The sequence below is a fragment of the Nanorana parkeri genome, unplaced genomic scaffold, assembly GCF_000935625.1.
Source record: "Nanorana parkeri isolate BGI_ZX_2015 unplaced genomic scaffold, ASM93562v1 scaffold129, whole genome shotgun sequence".
NCBI lineage: Eukaryota > Metazoa > Chordata > Amphibia > Anura > Dicroglossidae > Nanorana > Nanorana parkeri.
Window position 1 is genome coordinate 2,196,062 of NW_017306397.1, and position 13,051 is coordinate 2,209,112.

Sequence of the window (13,051 nt, forward strand, 5' to 3'; positions counted from 1 at the left end):
ACGCTTTGGAGCCCTAGAGTTAAGTTCAAGTTATTATATGAAAGTCCATATGACTTAAACATAACTGATTAGAGGAAATTGAAACCTACAACCAAAAATGTCATGTGCCACCTCTACTAGGAAAGCATTGTGAGACCTAGGAGTCTATTATCTGCAGAGCCGTCCACCCTACGAATCTTCCATTCTGTTCGAATAGGCGCAAAAATGAACGTTCTCTTAGATATATTTTTTTTCAGGTCGAATGCATGACATGTAATACTGCAGTATGGCCACTAGTTGGAGCTGGGGAGCATAGGGAGTAATGGCCTCTATCCTATGCTGCTCAGCTCCACCTAGTGGACAAAATTAAGTATTACATTTCAGCTGAGAAAAAAAAAATCTAAGAATGTTAGTTTTTGCTTTTGTTGAAAGTCCAAGAAAACCGAAACCAGGCCAGTTTGCTCCTCACTAATATATGTCAAGACAAGCATCAGATCAGTTATATAAAGAACCAAGGGCAGACTTCCAACTGGAAACCATAGGGGGTCATACAAGGGGTCCGGGACTGCCAAAAGTATATCTTTCTTTATCTTTTTCTGCAGTGAGATATATTAAGCTGTTGATTAGGCCCACACAGTATATATAAATCAGGTCACACATATATATATATATATATACATATATATAGATCTATATATATCACAGTCACTATACCATCACCCAAACAAGGAGCACATCTTCATTGCTCCAGGAATCTCCACAGCAGTAGTGGACTGTCTCACACACAAGGAAGGGCGGCGGTGGGTGGGTGGGAGATTTGGCATTGTGTCCAGGGGGGTGAGCTGGCAGTGAGGGAAGTGCTGTCCCAGTGGTCGGTGGGGGGAGGTAGGTGAAAAGAGGTACTGTGACCAGGGTGGGGGGTGGGTGTGATGTCTATGGTCTGATTAGGGGATGAGCTAGGTAGCAGGTTGGTGCTGTGATAGGGTGGAAGAACAGGATGTGAGGTCAAAGAGAGAGGCCATGAGCGGCTTAGTGTGACACCCACCTGGCAGCTACAGGTGCATGGGAGGGAGGAACTGTAGGTGGGGGATGGTGTTTAGGTGCTCCGTCCTTGAAAGAATGAGGTGGTTGGTAGGCGCTGTGACTTGGGAGGCTAGGTGGGTGGGGAGTTAGGTGGGTACCAGAGATGTACTGTGACTTGCGTGCGTGACAGGGGTGGGAGATGCTGTGGACCAGCCTGTTTTTCTATATGGACATACAGTATGTTGGTTATTTTGTGGATTATCATAAACAAATTGGAGATTTTCTATTTTTATTAAATTACAGTGAAAATTAGGAGATTTCAGCAAAATGTCACCAGTTTGGAGAAATGCGTTGAAGTCAAAGTTTAATGCAATCTTTGATATCGAGGTAGCTGCTGGTGGATTGTAAGAGCTCAATGAGCTTTAAATTAAGCTCCTTCCATCTATCCTGGACCTGTTCCTGTGCCAAAAAAGGTCCCTCGTTCTACTCATTATTTTATGTTTTGTCACACAGGAAGAATACAAAAAAATGTAAACAAATTGGCAACAAATAGCATGTTTCATAAGGTGTTCCTAAGTTCTATAGGGTTGAGGTCACAGCTCTAGAAAGGACACGCAAGTCCCTCCACACTAAGCTGGTCATACCATGTCTCTATGGGGCTGGCTTTGTACGCCTGAACTCCATAAATCCTATGTAACACCAATGTTCCAAAGGGTTTCCTAAGTTCCAAAGGGTTGAGGTCAGGGCTCTGTTAAGGACACGCAAGTCCCTCCACACTAAGCTGGTCATACCGTGTCTCTATGGGGCTGGCTTTGTACGCCTGAACTCCATAAATCCTATGTAACACCAATGTTCCAAAGGGTTTCCTAAGTTCCAAAGGGTTGAGGTCAGGGCTCTGTTAAGGACATGCAAGTCCCTCCACACTAAACTGGTCAAACCATGTCTTTTTTGGAGCTGGCTTTGTGTACCTAAACTCAATTCCATAAGGTGTTCCTAAGTTCCATAGGGTTGAGGTCGGGGCTCTGGTGTGGAGAAACTTAAGTGGTCTTCACAAGCTGGTCAACCCATGTCTTAATGGAGCTGGCTTTGTGCCCCTAAACTCAAAAATTCCTATGGAACACCTATGGTCCATAAGGTGTTCCTAAGTTCCATTGGTTTGAGGTCAGGGCTCTGGTGTGAAGGAACTTGAGTGGTCTTCACAGGCTGGTCACAGCATGTCTTTATGGAGCTGGCTTTGTACACAGGGGACAGTCATGGTGGAACAGAAAAAGGTCTTCGCCAAACTGTTACCACTTGGTTGGAAGAGCACAATTGTCTACAATGTCATTATATGGTGTATGATTAACAGGAGCTTCACTGAGAACACCTGAATTCAACCATTTTCAGGGATTTCAACTCATCCCAATGGTCTTCTGTAGGGTTGAGGTCAGGGCTCTGTGCAGGACACTCAGGTTCCTCCACCCCAAACTGGTCACACCATGTCTTTATGGAGCTGGCTTTGTACACAGGTGACAGTTATGGTGGAACAGAAAAGGGTCTTCACCAAACTGTGACCACAAGGTTGGAAGACCACAATTGTCTACAATGTCTTTGTATGTCACTGAAGACTTCTGAACTCAATTATTTGGAGTGGGGTCAACATTATTTTGGCCACACAGTCCGAATGGGCCATTTTTCCCAATTGGATGCTCTCCAAATTTGATACAATTTATTAAAAAGATGTCATAAAGATTTTCTCTATGTAGATAAGAGAATTTGTGACTCACCAGTTCTAAATCCATAGACCAAGAGGAGGACAGACATCCACCCGGCGTGCTCCATAGTCCATCGGCTCACCATTCTTTTTTCGCGGTGAGGTTTGTGCTGCGATGACATCAAGTACAAGAATACTTCCTTCTCAACTGCCCACTCTGCTCACTCCATCATCTACCCACTGTGTTCAATCCATTTACTGCCCACTCTGCTGACTCCATCTTCTGTCTGCCATGTTCTTTCCATCTTCTGCTTGCATGCAGTCTTCCATGCACTCTGCCCATTTCCAGCCTACTCATTCTTCCACTCATTCTGCTGCTCCGTATTGTGTCCCCTATATTCACTCCACTTCTGCCTGCTCTGGTCCCTCCATCTGCTGCCCATTGTATGTGCACCTTCTTATACCTGCTCTGTTCCCTTAATCCTCTGCCCATTTTCCACAGCCCACTAAGCTGCTTTGTGTCCCTCTCTTATAAACACCACCATTCAGCTTTTGGAAGCCATCTTTTAACTTCCTCCCTGCAGTCTCCCTTCCTTCTCATGCATATGTGCTGCAGCAACCACCTGCAATCAGGTTGTCTCCCATGTCCTCCTGGACTGACCAGACCGGGTGTACCCACCTAAGATGAACCAGCTGCGGCATATTGCGAGTAGAGTGATGCTGCCCGAAATGAGCTGGTAGAAGACACCACAGTGACCCTTTTCCTTACACATCAGCTGCATGTCTTTTTTATATACATAGACTTTCCTGTCATTATTTATAGCACATGCGCATGATAAAAAGAGGCCACAACATTGCTATGAGCAAGAACAGGAAGTTTGCGGACAGATAAATCCCTTAGACATGCAGATGCCGTGCAATAGTCCATCTGCTGTTACTTGAATTAGTCTGGAACCCAACAAGATTAGACATATCGTCCACCAATACATGCCAGTGCTTCCCAATGATTGTGTCTGCAGGTAATGCCAGAAAGAATGAGGGAAACGCCTGCTAGAGAGGCACCAACCTCAGAAGTATGTCTATGTCAGGCAATATAACAATTGAAATCATGACAGGAGGACTTAGCTAGAAGTTTCAGTGGAACTCCGGCCTTCCCTTCAGTCTTGCACAGTTGTACCATCAACTTCTCCCTGTGGATTCTGTCATGAAGATCCTTGTTCAGGCAATTCTTGTTATAGGATGAGAACAATTTGTTCCTGTCTCGCAATTGTGCTCCTGCATTGTCACCCTATCACATGCAGAGAGGAGAGCTGTGGTAGGGACCCAGCAGACCCCATCCACTATAGTAGGGGGCGGAGACCAGACCGGTCACCCTGCAAAAGGAGAGAGAGCAGCAGTGACTTGTCTTTATTACAGAAGGGGTGGAGACAAGACCAGTCACCCTGCACAAGGAGAAAGAGCAGCAGTGACCAGTCTTTATTACAGGCAGGGGCGTATCTGCCGCAAGGCAAACCACAGAGCAGCAGCCGGCATCTAGCACACAGCGCCGCTGCTGCTTGCGGAAGTCTTCCTCCTGACCTGATTACAGGAAGGTCCAAGTTTCAAGAGGATCCAAGAAGAATACACAAGATTCCTGTATGAGGATGATATTTGTTTATCCCGGAGTTCAGCTTTAATTTCATTCATTCTGATCAGTACATGGAAGACAAAGGAACAGGGTGGAACTCATCTTGATGAGCGTTTTGTTAAATGTCACCATGTACCATATTTGTGGCCTTAAATGGAACTTGTACATATGTGACACAACCGCAGATTGCAGCAACTGGCAGGTCTTTGGTAAGACCCAGAGAGCTCACACCCATCCAACTTCCCCAAAGCCTAGCAACACAAGTCACTAACATGCCTATCAATATGAAAACCAATGGTAACGTCAATATATCGGTTTAGAAGAAAAGGGAAATGATCTGTTAGAAGAAAGGATGATTGATATCAGTTGGACCACTTGCCACCCTCCCAAGACGTGTCAATGTAGATGTTCTGATCTATTGATGCTTGCCCATAAGTAGAGATGATGCTGGACTTGGTGCAAACCCAGTTTGTTTGAGCTTGCCCAAGCCCCCCACCTTCTCCTCCTGACACAGTGTTGGCAGTTGTAGCACCTTTGTGACCTATAGCTGCTATAGATCGGGTTGGGAGGACGGGGTGGTGGTCAGAGTGGGCTTGGACGAACTCAGGCAAACTGGCTTCAACTCTACCTTTAAGCATAGAGCATCAGAGGACTCTCCCATCCAAAGGGTGCCAACAGAGATGAGGAAGACGTCAGCGAAAATACTTCTTGCTAATAGAAGATCTTAGATTCCGGAAAAACTTTATTGTGTAGATCCATGAAGACTACTGCCCCTGCTGAACAGACGCGGTAACGAGAATCCATCAACACCTTCCTAACCCCATAACCGTTAATGAGAATCCACCACCACCTAACGACCCCCCATAATGAGCATTAACCGACACTACGTAGGAACCCCCCCTTCCCGGTAACGAGAAACCACAGCCACCCAAACGGCCCCACATAACGAGCATCAACCGACACTGCATACCAACCCCCCTTCCGGGTAACAAGCATCCTTGGCCCGACGTCAGGCGATGCATAATGTAGGGATACCCAGTGGCGTAACTATAGCCATAGCAGTCCAGGCGGCTGCTATGGGCCCTGGGAATGTAAGGGGGCCCCATTAGGCTGTTGAGGCAAATTAAACATAGGACGTGAAGATCCCTATAAAGTCTACAGTGTAGATGCACAAGGTGAAGTCTTAGGCATCTTTGGCATCTTTACTCATAGCTCAGAGAGAGGTCATCGGGGGGCCCCCATAACATTTTTGCTATGGGAAGTCGGGGGTGGGGGGGGGGGGGGGGGCCCTATCACATTTTTGCTATGAGGCCCCGTGATCTGTGGTTACAGCCCTGGGGACACCCTGATATTATAGTAAGATTGTTGTTGATATGAAGGGTCTGGTGACCGAGTGTCTTTAACTGTAGGGGGAACTCTGGGTAGGTGTCTTCACAGAACTCCTGCTCATATCCTCTACTACAAGTCCACATTGGGAATTGTAGTCCATCGCCAATGATCTAGCCAATGAGGACTCCAAGCACTGGTGGAACTACCAGGGTCGCCCTGGCGTTCCGCCACTTGGGGGGGGGGCAAGCGAGAGAGTAGTCCCGCATAGCTGGTGGTATTCTGCATTGCTGTATGATGATTATACAGCAATGCAGAATAGTTCCAACTATGTAGGACTACAAGTCCTAGCAATGCATTATATTAGTAAGTAGGGATACACCACTGCCAATGCTGAGTACTCACACTCGTGAAAATGCCCCGATACTAAACACAGATACCGGTGTTCTGTCGAGAACACAGACGTAGTCAAATGTGCCGACCTCAGCATCTGCGCTTGCGCACAGACCGGTATTATCGAGGGAACAGGAATTTATTTACAAAGTATTTTGTTTAAATCGTTAATTGTGACTGTTAATAATATTCCATCCGTCATTTACTGCCATCCATCATGTACTGCCATCCATCATTTAATGCCACCTATCATTTACTGCCACCAGGGCCAGCGCTAGCGCAAGGCAACATGGGCACTTGCCTTAAGGATAACATGGAGACACAGGATGACATGGGGGCACAGGATGGCATAAAGGCACAGGAAGACATGAAGATACAGGATAACATGGAGGCACAGGATGACATGGGCGCACAGGATGACATGGAGGCACAGGATGATATGGGGCACAGAAGATGGGACCATGGGAGACACGGCCCCGGCCAGCGGAGGCTCCAGCAATATGCTTCGATGGCTGGAGGAAGAAGAGGCATGTCCTGAAAGCAGGCTGGGGAGCTGCAGGTAAGAGGAACAGCATGTGTGCAGGGAAAGGGGCCCTCCACAGCCCATCATATATCTTGCACAGCCCACCTTAGAGTCTCTGTGCAAGGTCTATGGTGGGCTCTGGGGGGGTCTCTGGTGGGGATTGCAGGGACTCAGGTGGGCAGTGCAAGATCTATGGTGGAATGTGCAGGGTCTATGGTGGTCTCAGCCTGACACCCTGCAGAGCCCAACAGAGATCCTTTACAGCCCATCTGAGACCCCGGCTTCCCTGCAACACTAAGGCCTCATTCACACTGCTTAGAGTTGGCCCATACACATCCGTGCGGGTGCGGGTGTCCGTGCTCGGATGCAGATAGGATCCATCCTGTCTGCGTATTAGTATGGACATCCGCACCCGTGCAAATGTGCAGTTCAGTTGAGCGTACGGCCGCGTCCTCCCATAGAGAAGAACAGGCTGCTGCCTACAAATCACACGCAGCAGTCTGTCCTTCCCGGGAAAGGCCCGATACGTCCGTGAACTCTGTAAAAGATAAATAAGTTAAACGATCACTTTAACTATAACCACTAAAGCATAATGGAGCACAGATATAATGTATGCTGTATGGGGATGTTGGAGTGGTGTGTGTGTGCGTGCGTGCGTGCGGGGGGGGGTGCTATCCATAATTTACTGCCACCCGTCATTTACTGCCATCCGTCATTTACTGCCACCCATTATTTACTGCCATCTGTCATTTACTGCCACCCATTATTTACTGCCATCTATCATTTACTGCCATCCATCATTTCCTGCCACCCATCATTTCCTGCCACCCATCATTTATTGCCACCCATCATGGCGATATAATCAGATGGACACTTTGTATTATGTGCGCTTGTGGCTCTCTTCTGGTTTGTGGGCACTCGGTCTCCCAAACAATGTGATTTCCGATTGTGTCATCGGATTTCCTCTTTACAGTGATTACATTGTACGAGAGTGCCGACTCTTCTATTCTTATGTAAGAAGAACCCGCACAGTGCACGGAAATATCTGCAGGTTACACGCAGGAAACAAATATGGCGATGCTTATTTCACAGGTTGGAAACCTCAAACTATCACTCTGAACCAAGAACCATGAACTTCTTTTATTTTCTCCCTTTCAGGCTGGTAAATATCTCCCTAAAAGCGTTTCATTAGATCTGTTCAATGAGTTCAAAATATACCTGTTGATCCTGCCAGAAAATCCAGTGAGTTGACGACTTCCTGTAACAGCCTTTGAACATGGGATGATTGTTGGCGCTCGGAGCCATGGAGCGAGTATCAGCAAAACAGCAGAATTCGTTAAATGTTCAAGAGCGGCTGTTGTTAAAGTGTTTAAAGACCGGACTGTCAGCCGAAAATCTGGGTCTGAACGTGCGAATTGTGGCCGTCAGCGACTAGTCAATGTTAGGGCAGAACGGGGGAGGGGCAAGACTGGTACAAGACAACAGAAGGGCAACAGCGCCGTGTCAGATTCCTCGCATCACCTTTCACCATCTCCTGGAGTCACGAGGCGGCCCAACGAAGTACTGATGGGGGGGGTCATAATAATCTGGCCACTCAGTGTATATACACTGTTGAAGAGACATGGTTTGTAATTGACTCCCATTGAAATCGGCCCTCGTATGTGAGAAGATAGGGAAATAGATTGCAAGCTTCTTGTGCTGCGTATATTGCCTGTAATAAATTGATAAAATTGTATGGGACTAACATAGAAAGAACAAAAAACAACAACGATGTTTTGTATGCGAAAGCAGAAGTTGAATCTAACCCAAAGGCGACATATGACGATTGTGCGCTGTGAGCAGAACATGTAATACGATGGTTTTTGGGAACATCTGAATCAGCGCAAAAGACAAATTCATCAGAAATCAAAAAGAGGAAGCGTTTTTGTTTTTTTGGTCACTTTTACAATGACCGTAGCCAATTTTAGTAAGTAAATGAACAAAGGGCCATCATTAGATAATTACAGGGGATTAATGAAGGAGAACAATGGACAATACACAGATCATAGATTCAGTATATGAGGTAGAACCGCGATAGAGAGAAGTTCCTCGAATCGAAAAAGTGTTGTATTTATTGTATCTTCATCTACTGATGGGCGTATTGTATATGCCTGCATGGAGTTCGTATGTTCTCCCACCACTTGACCAAAGTTTGTGGACACCTGACCATTAGGGATGAGCTTACATATCGTGACCTTTTGGCTGAAGCCGTATTGTTTAGGGAGAGCGGACAACTCTGCTGAGCAACTGGGCTAGAAGGGGTACTGTTTTAGTGTGGGATTAGTACATCCCCCCCATGGCAGTGACAGGCTTCTCATGCCCTTTGTTTGACAATAGCTTGCTTATATGCCCTACAAATGGCCAGACTTGAGTAACAAGATTCCGTTCCCCCATAGACTTCAATGGGATTCACAGCAAAGTTTGCAAAACTGTTCACAAACCCCATCAGATTCACTCATCTATACTGACCATCACACACACACACTATATTGCCAAAAGTATTGGGACACCTTTACATGCACATGAACTCTAATGGCATCCCAGTCTTAGTCCGTAGGGTTCAGTATTGGGTTGGCTCTGCCCTTTGCCGCTATAACAGCTTCATCAGGAGTGGAGGTTGATAAAGCCACAAAAAGGGGGTTACCTCCATATCATATAAGGAACGTCACCAGCACACCAAAAATCCTTTTGAGGATCAACAAATGTTCATTTATTTAGAACCTTGTCAAGTAAAACAACTGGGGGCACCCCCATATCAATGGCTATGATTTTGGAATGGGATGTCCAATAAAAACATAAAGGTGTGATGTTTAGGTGTCCACAAACTTCTGGCCTAATAGTCACATGTGGGGGCAACTCAATATTAATGGCCATGGGAAGGCGTCCACAAGGTTTAGGAGTGTGTCTATGGGAATGTTGGACCATTTGTGAGGTCAGGTACTGATGTTGGGGGAGGGGCTCGCAGTCTCCGCTCTAATTCATCCCAAAGGTGTTCTATGGGGTTGAGGTCAGGACTCTGTGCAGGCCAGTCAAGTTCCTCCACCCCAAACTCGCTCATCCATGTCTTTATGGACCTTGCTTTGTGCACTGGTGCGCAGTCATGTTGGAACAGGAAGGGGCCATCCCCAAACTGTTCCCACAAAGTTGGGAGCATGAAATTGTCCAAAATGTCTTGGTGTGCTGATGCCTTAAGAGTTCCCTTCACTGGAGCTAAGGGGCCAAGCCCAACCCCTGAGAAACAACCCCACACCATAATCCCCCCTCCACCAAACTTTACACTTGGCACAATGCAGTCTGGCAAGTACCGTTCTCCTGGCAACCGCCAAACCCAGACACGTCCATCGGATTGCCAGACAGAGAAGCGTGATTGGTCACTCCAGAGAACACGTCTCCACTTCTCTAGAGTCCAGTGGCGGCGTGCTTTACACCACGGCATCCCACGCTTTGCATTGCACTTGGGGATGTGCGGCTTGGATGGAGCTGCTCGGCCATGGAAACCCATTCCATGAAGCTCTCTACGCACTGTTGTTGTGCCAATCTGAAGGCCACACGAAGTTTGGAGGTCTGTAGCTATTGACTCTGCAGACAGTTGGCGACTTCTGCGCACTGCGCGCTTCAGCATGCGCTGACCCCGCTCTGTCATGTTACGTGGCCGACCACTTCCTGGCTGAGTTGCTGTTGTTCCCAGTTGCTTCCACTTTGTTATAATACCAGTAACAGGTGACCGCGGAATATTTAGTAGCCAGGAAATGTCACGGATGGACTTTTTGCACAGGTGACAACCTATCACGGTACCACGCTTGTAGTCACTGAGCTCCTGAGAGCGACCCATTCTTCCACAAATGTTTGTAGAAGCGTCTGCATGCCGAGGTGCGTGATTTTATACACCTGCGGCCATGTAGGTGATTGGAACATCTGAATCCAGTGATTTGGAGAGGGGTCCAAATACTTTTGGCAATATAGTGTATATGAACTTGATAGACATCCAATTCCAAAACCATGGTCATTAATTTATTGATTAATATAGAGTAGCGCCCCCCAACATAAACATTAACAAGGAATCCCTCCACCCAGCATGGTCATTAATATGGAGTTCTCAGCCCCCCCCACCCCCCATGTCTTTATGGAGCTGGCTTTGTACACAGGGGACAGTGATGGTGGAACAGAAAAGGGTCTTCACCAAACTGTGACCACAAGGCCGGAAGGGCCCAATTGTCTACAATGTCTTTGTATGATGGAATATTAGCAGAACCTTCACTGGAGACACCTGAGCGCCATCATTTGGAAGGGGTCCAGTTACGTTTGGCCGTATAGTGTATATGAAAGCAAAGTAAGGCAGATGTATTTGTTGTAAGAATGTATCAGAGTGATAATATGTACCGTATCTCTTGTATATTTTACATTTATCTTCACCACACCATGCAGTTAATCCACCATTTATGTGTTAAATTGAAATGTATGTACACCCAATAAGACCACTTAGTGCTGCTCTATCGCCTTCTGCAGGGTGACTGGTCTTGCCTCCGCCCCCTCCTGTAATAAAGACCTGTCACTGCTGCTCTCTTCCCCTGCGCAGGATGACTGGTCTTGTCTCCACCCCCTAATGTAATAAAGAACGGTCACTGTTGCTCTCTCCTTGTGCAGGGTGACTGGTCTTGCCTCCGCCCCCTCCTGTAATAAAGACCGGTCACTGTAGCTCTCTCTCCTTGTACGGGGTGACTGGTCTCGTCTCCGCCCCCTCCTGTAATAAAGACCGGTCACTGTAGCTCTCTCTCCTTGTACAGGGTGACTGGTCTCGTCTCCGCCCCCTCCTGTAAAGAAGACCGGTCACTGCTCTCTTCCCTTGTGCAGGGTGACTGGTCTTGTCTCCGCCCCTTCTTGTAATAAAGACCGCTTACTGCTGCTGCTCTCCCCTTGTAAAAGTGTGACTGGTCTTGTATCCACCCCCTCCGATATTAAAGATCGCTCACTGTAGCTCTCTCTCCTTGTGCAGGGTGACTGGTCTTGTCTCCGCCCCTTCTTGTAATAAAGACCACTCACTGCTGCTCTCTCTCCTTGTGCAGGATGACTGGTATTATGTTTGCCCCCTCCTGTATTTTTCTGCAGGCAGCCTGTAGTGGGTGGGGCCTGCAGGAGGGATTTCCCGATAGTGACAACAGTGGACAATGTCTGTGTAATATGCGATTAAACAGCCACTTGTAGTCTCCACTGGAAGGCCTGTGTGACAACACAAAAGCACAATTGGGAGACAGGGACAGTGTGTTGACACCCTATAACAGGAAGTGCTTGAGCGAGGGCCCTAATGGCAGGGCCAACAGCGATTAACTTAAAGAAAAGTGCACAATTAAAATGTTTAAAAATGACCTTTAAAACACGTGAACGCTTACTGTGTATGTTTCTAAAAATATCTGCTTTATATTTTACGTTGGCGCACATGTCCAGGGAAGACGAGCTTTGCTGCATCAGCCAAAAATGTGGCTTGACCCCCTGACCTGCAAAGATTGCGAAGCACTGAAATGGAACCCCAGTAACACCAGTAAAATACCGCGACCTTCCCACTTCCTGTACTGTGGTCACTTTACAGTCATTACACATACACCGGGGATGGAGGAACTCTTACCTAACGCTACATTTACATTTCACTTCCAATCATATTTCTTACAGAAATGGGGAAAGCCAAAATAGTGCAATCACGATCACATGACCTGCTGAGAGAAACCTTCTGAAAACGAATGTATTGGGAGCTGCGGCGTTCTGATCTAGAGACGAAATACGGGAACTTCCGACTACACTGGAAAACCTGATATCGGATCGCTGAAGACTGTGTGAGAGAGCGGAGGTCCGACTCTCCCAGGTGCTGCCACATTATATCAATCATCACTGAAGGCTCTGTGTGAGGGTGGAGGTCCGACTCTCCCGGGTGCTGCCACATTCTATCGATCATGCCTGAAGGTTCTGTGTGAGAGCGCAGGTCCGACTCTCCCGGGTGCTACCACATTATATCAATCAATCATCAGTGAAGACTGTGTGAGAGTGGAGGTCCAACTCTCCCGGGTGCTGCCACATTCTATCAATTATACCTGAAGGTTCTGTGTGAGAGCGGAGGTCCGACTCTCCCGGGTGCTGCCACATTCTATCAATTATCCCTGAAGGTTCTGTGTGAGAGCGGAGGTCCGACTCTCCCGGGTGCTGCCACATTTTATGTTTATTTTTACTTGGTTGGTAGATTTTTTTCCCCCAGTGTCTCAGAACCATACAATAAGCAAAAAAATATACACACATACTTTTTTACATTTATATTATTTATTTTCCCATAGTTTTTTTTTTTTTTAAATTCGTTTATTAACTGACATGTCATCAAAACAAGGTTACAGTCATGTATGTTCGAGCAAAAGTTACAGATGCAACTAAAATCGCTGTTTACATACATGTGTACGTTTGCATGTGT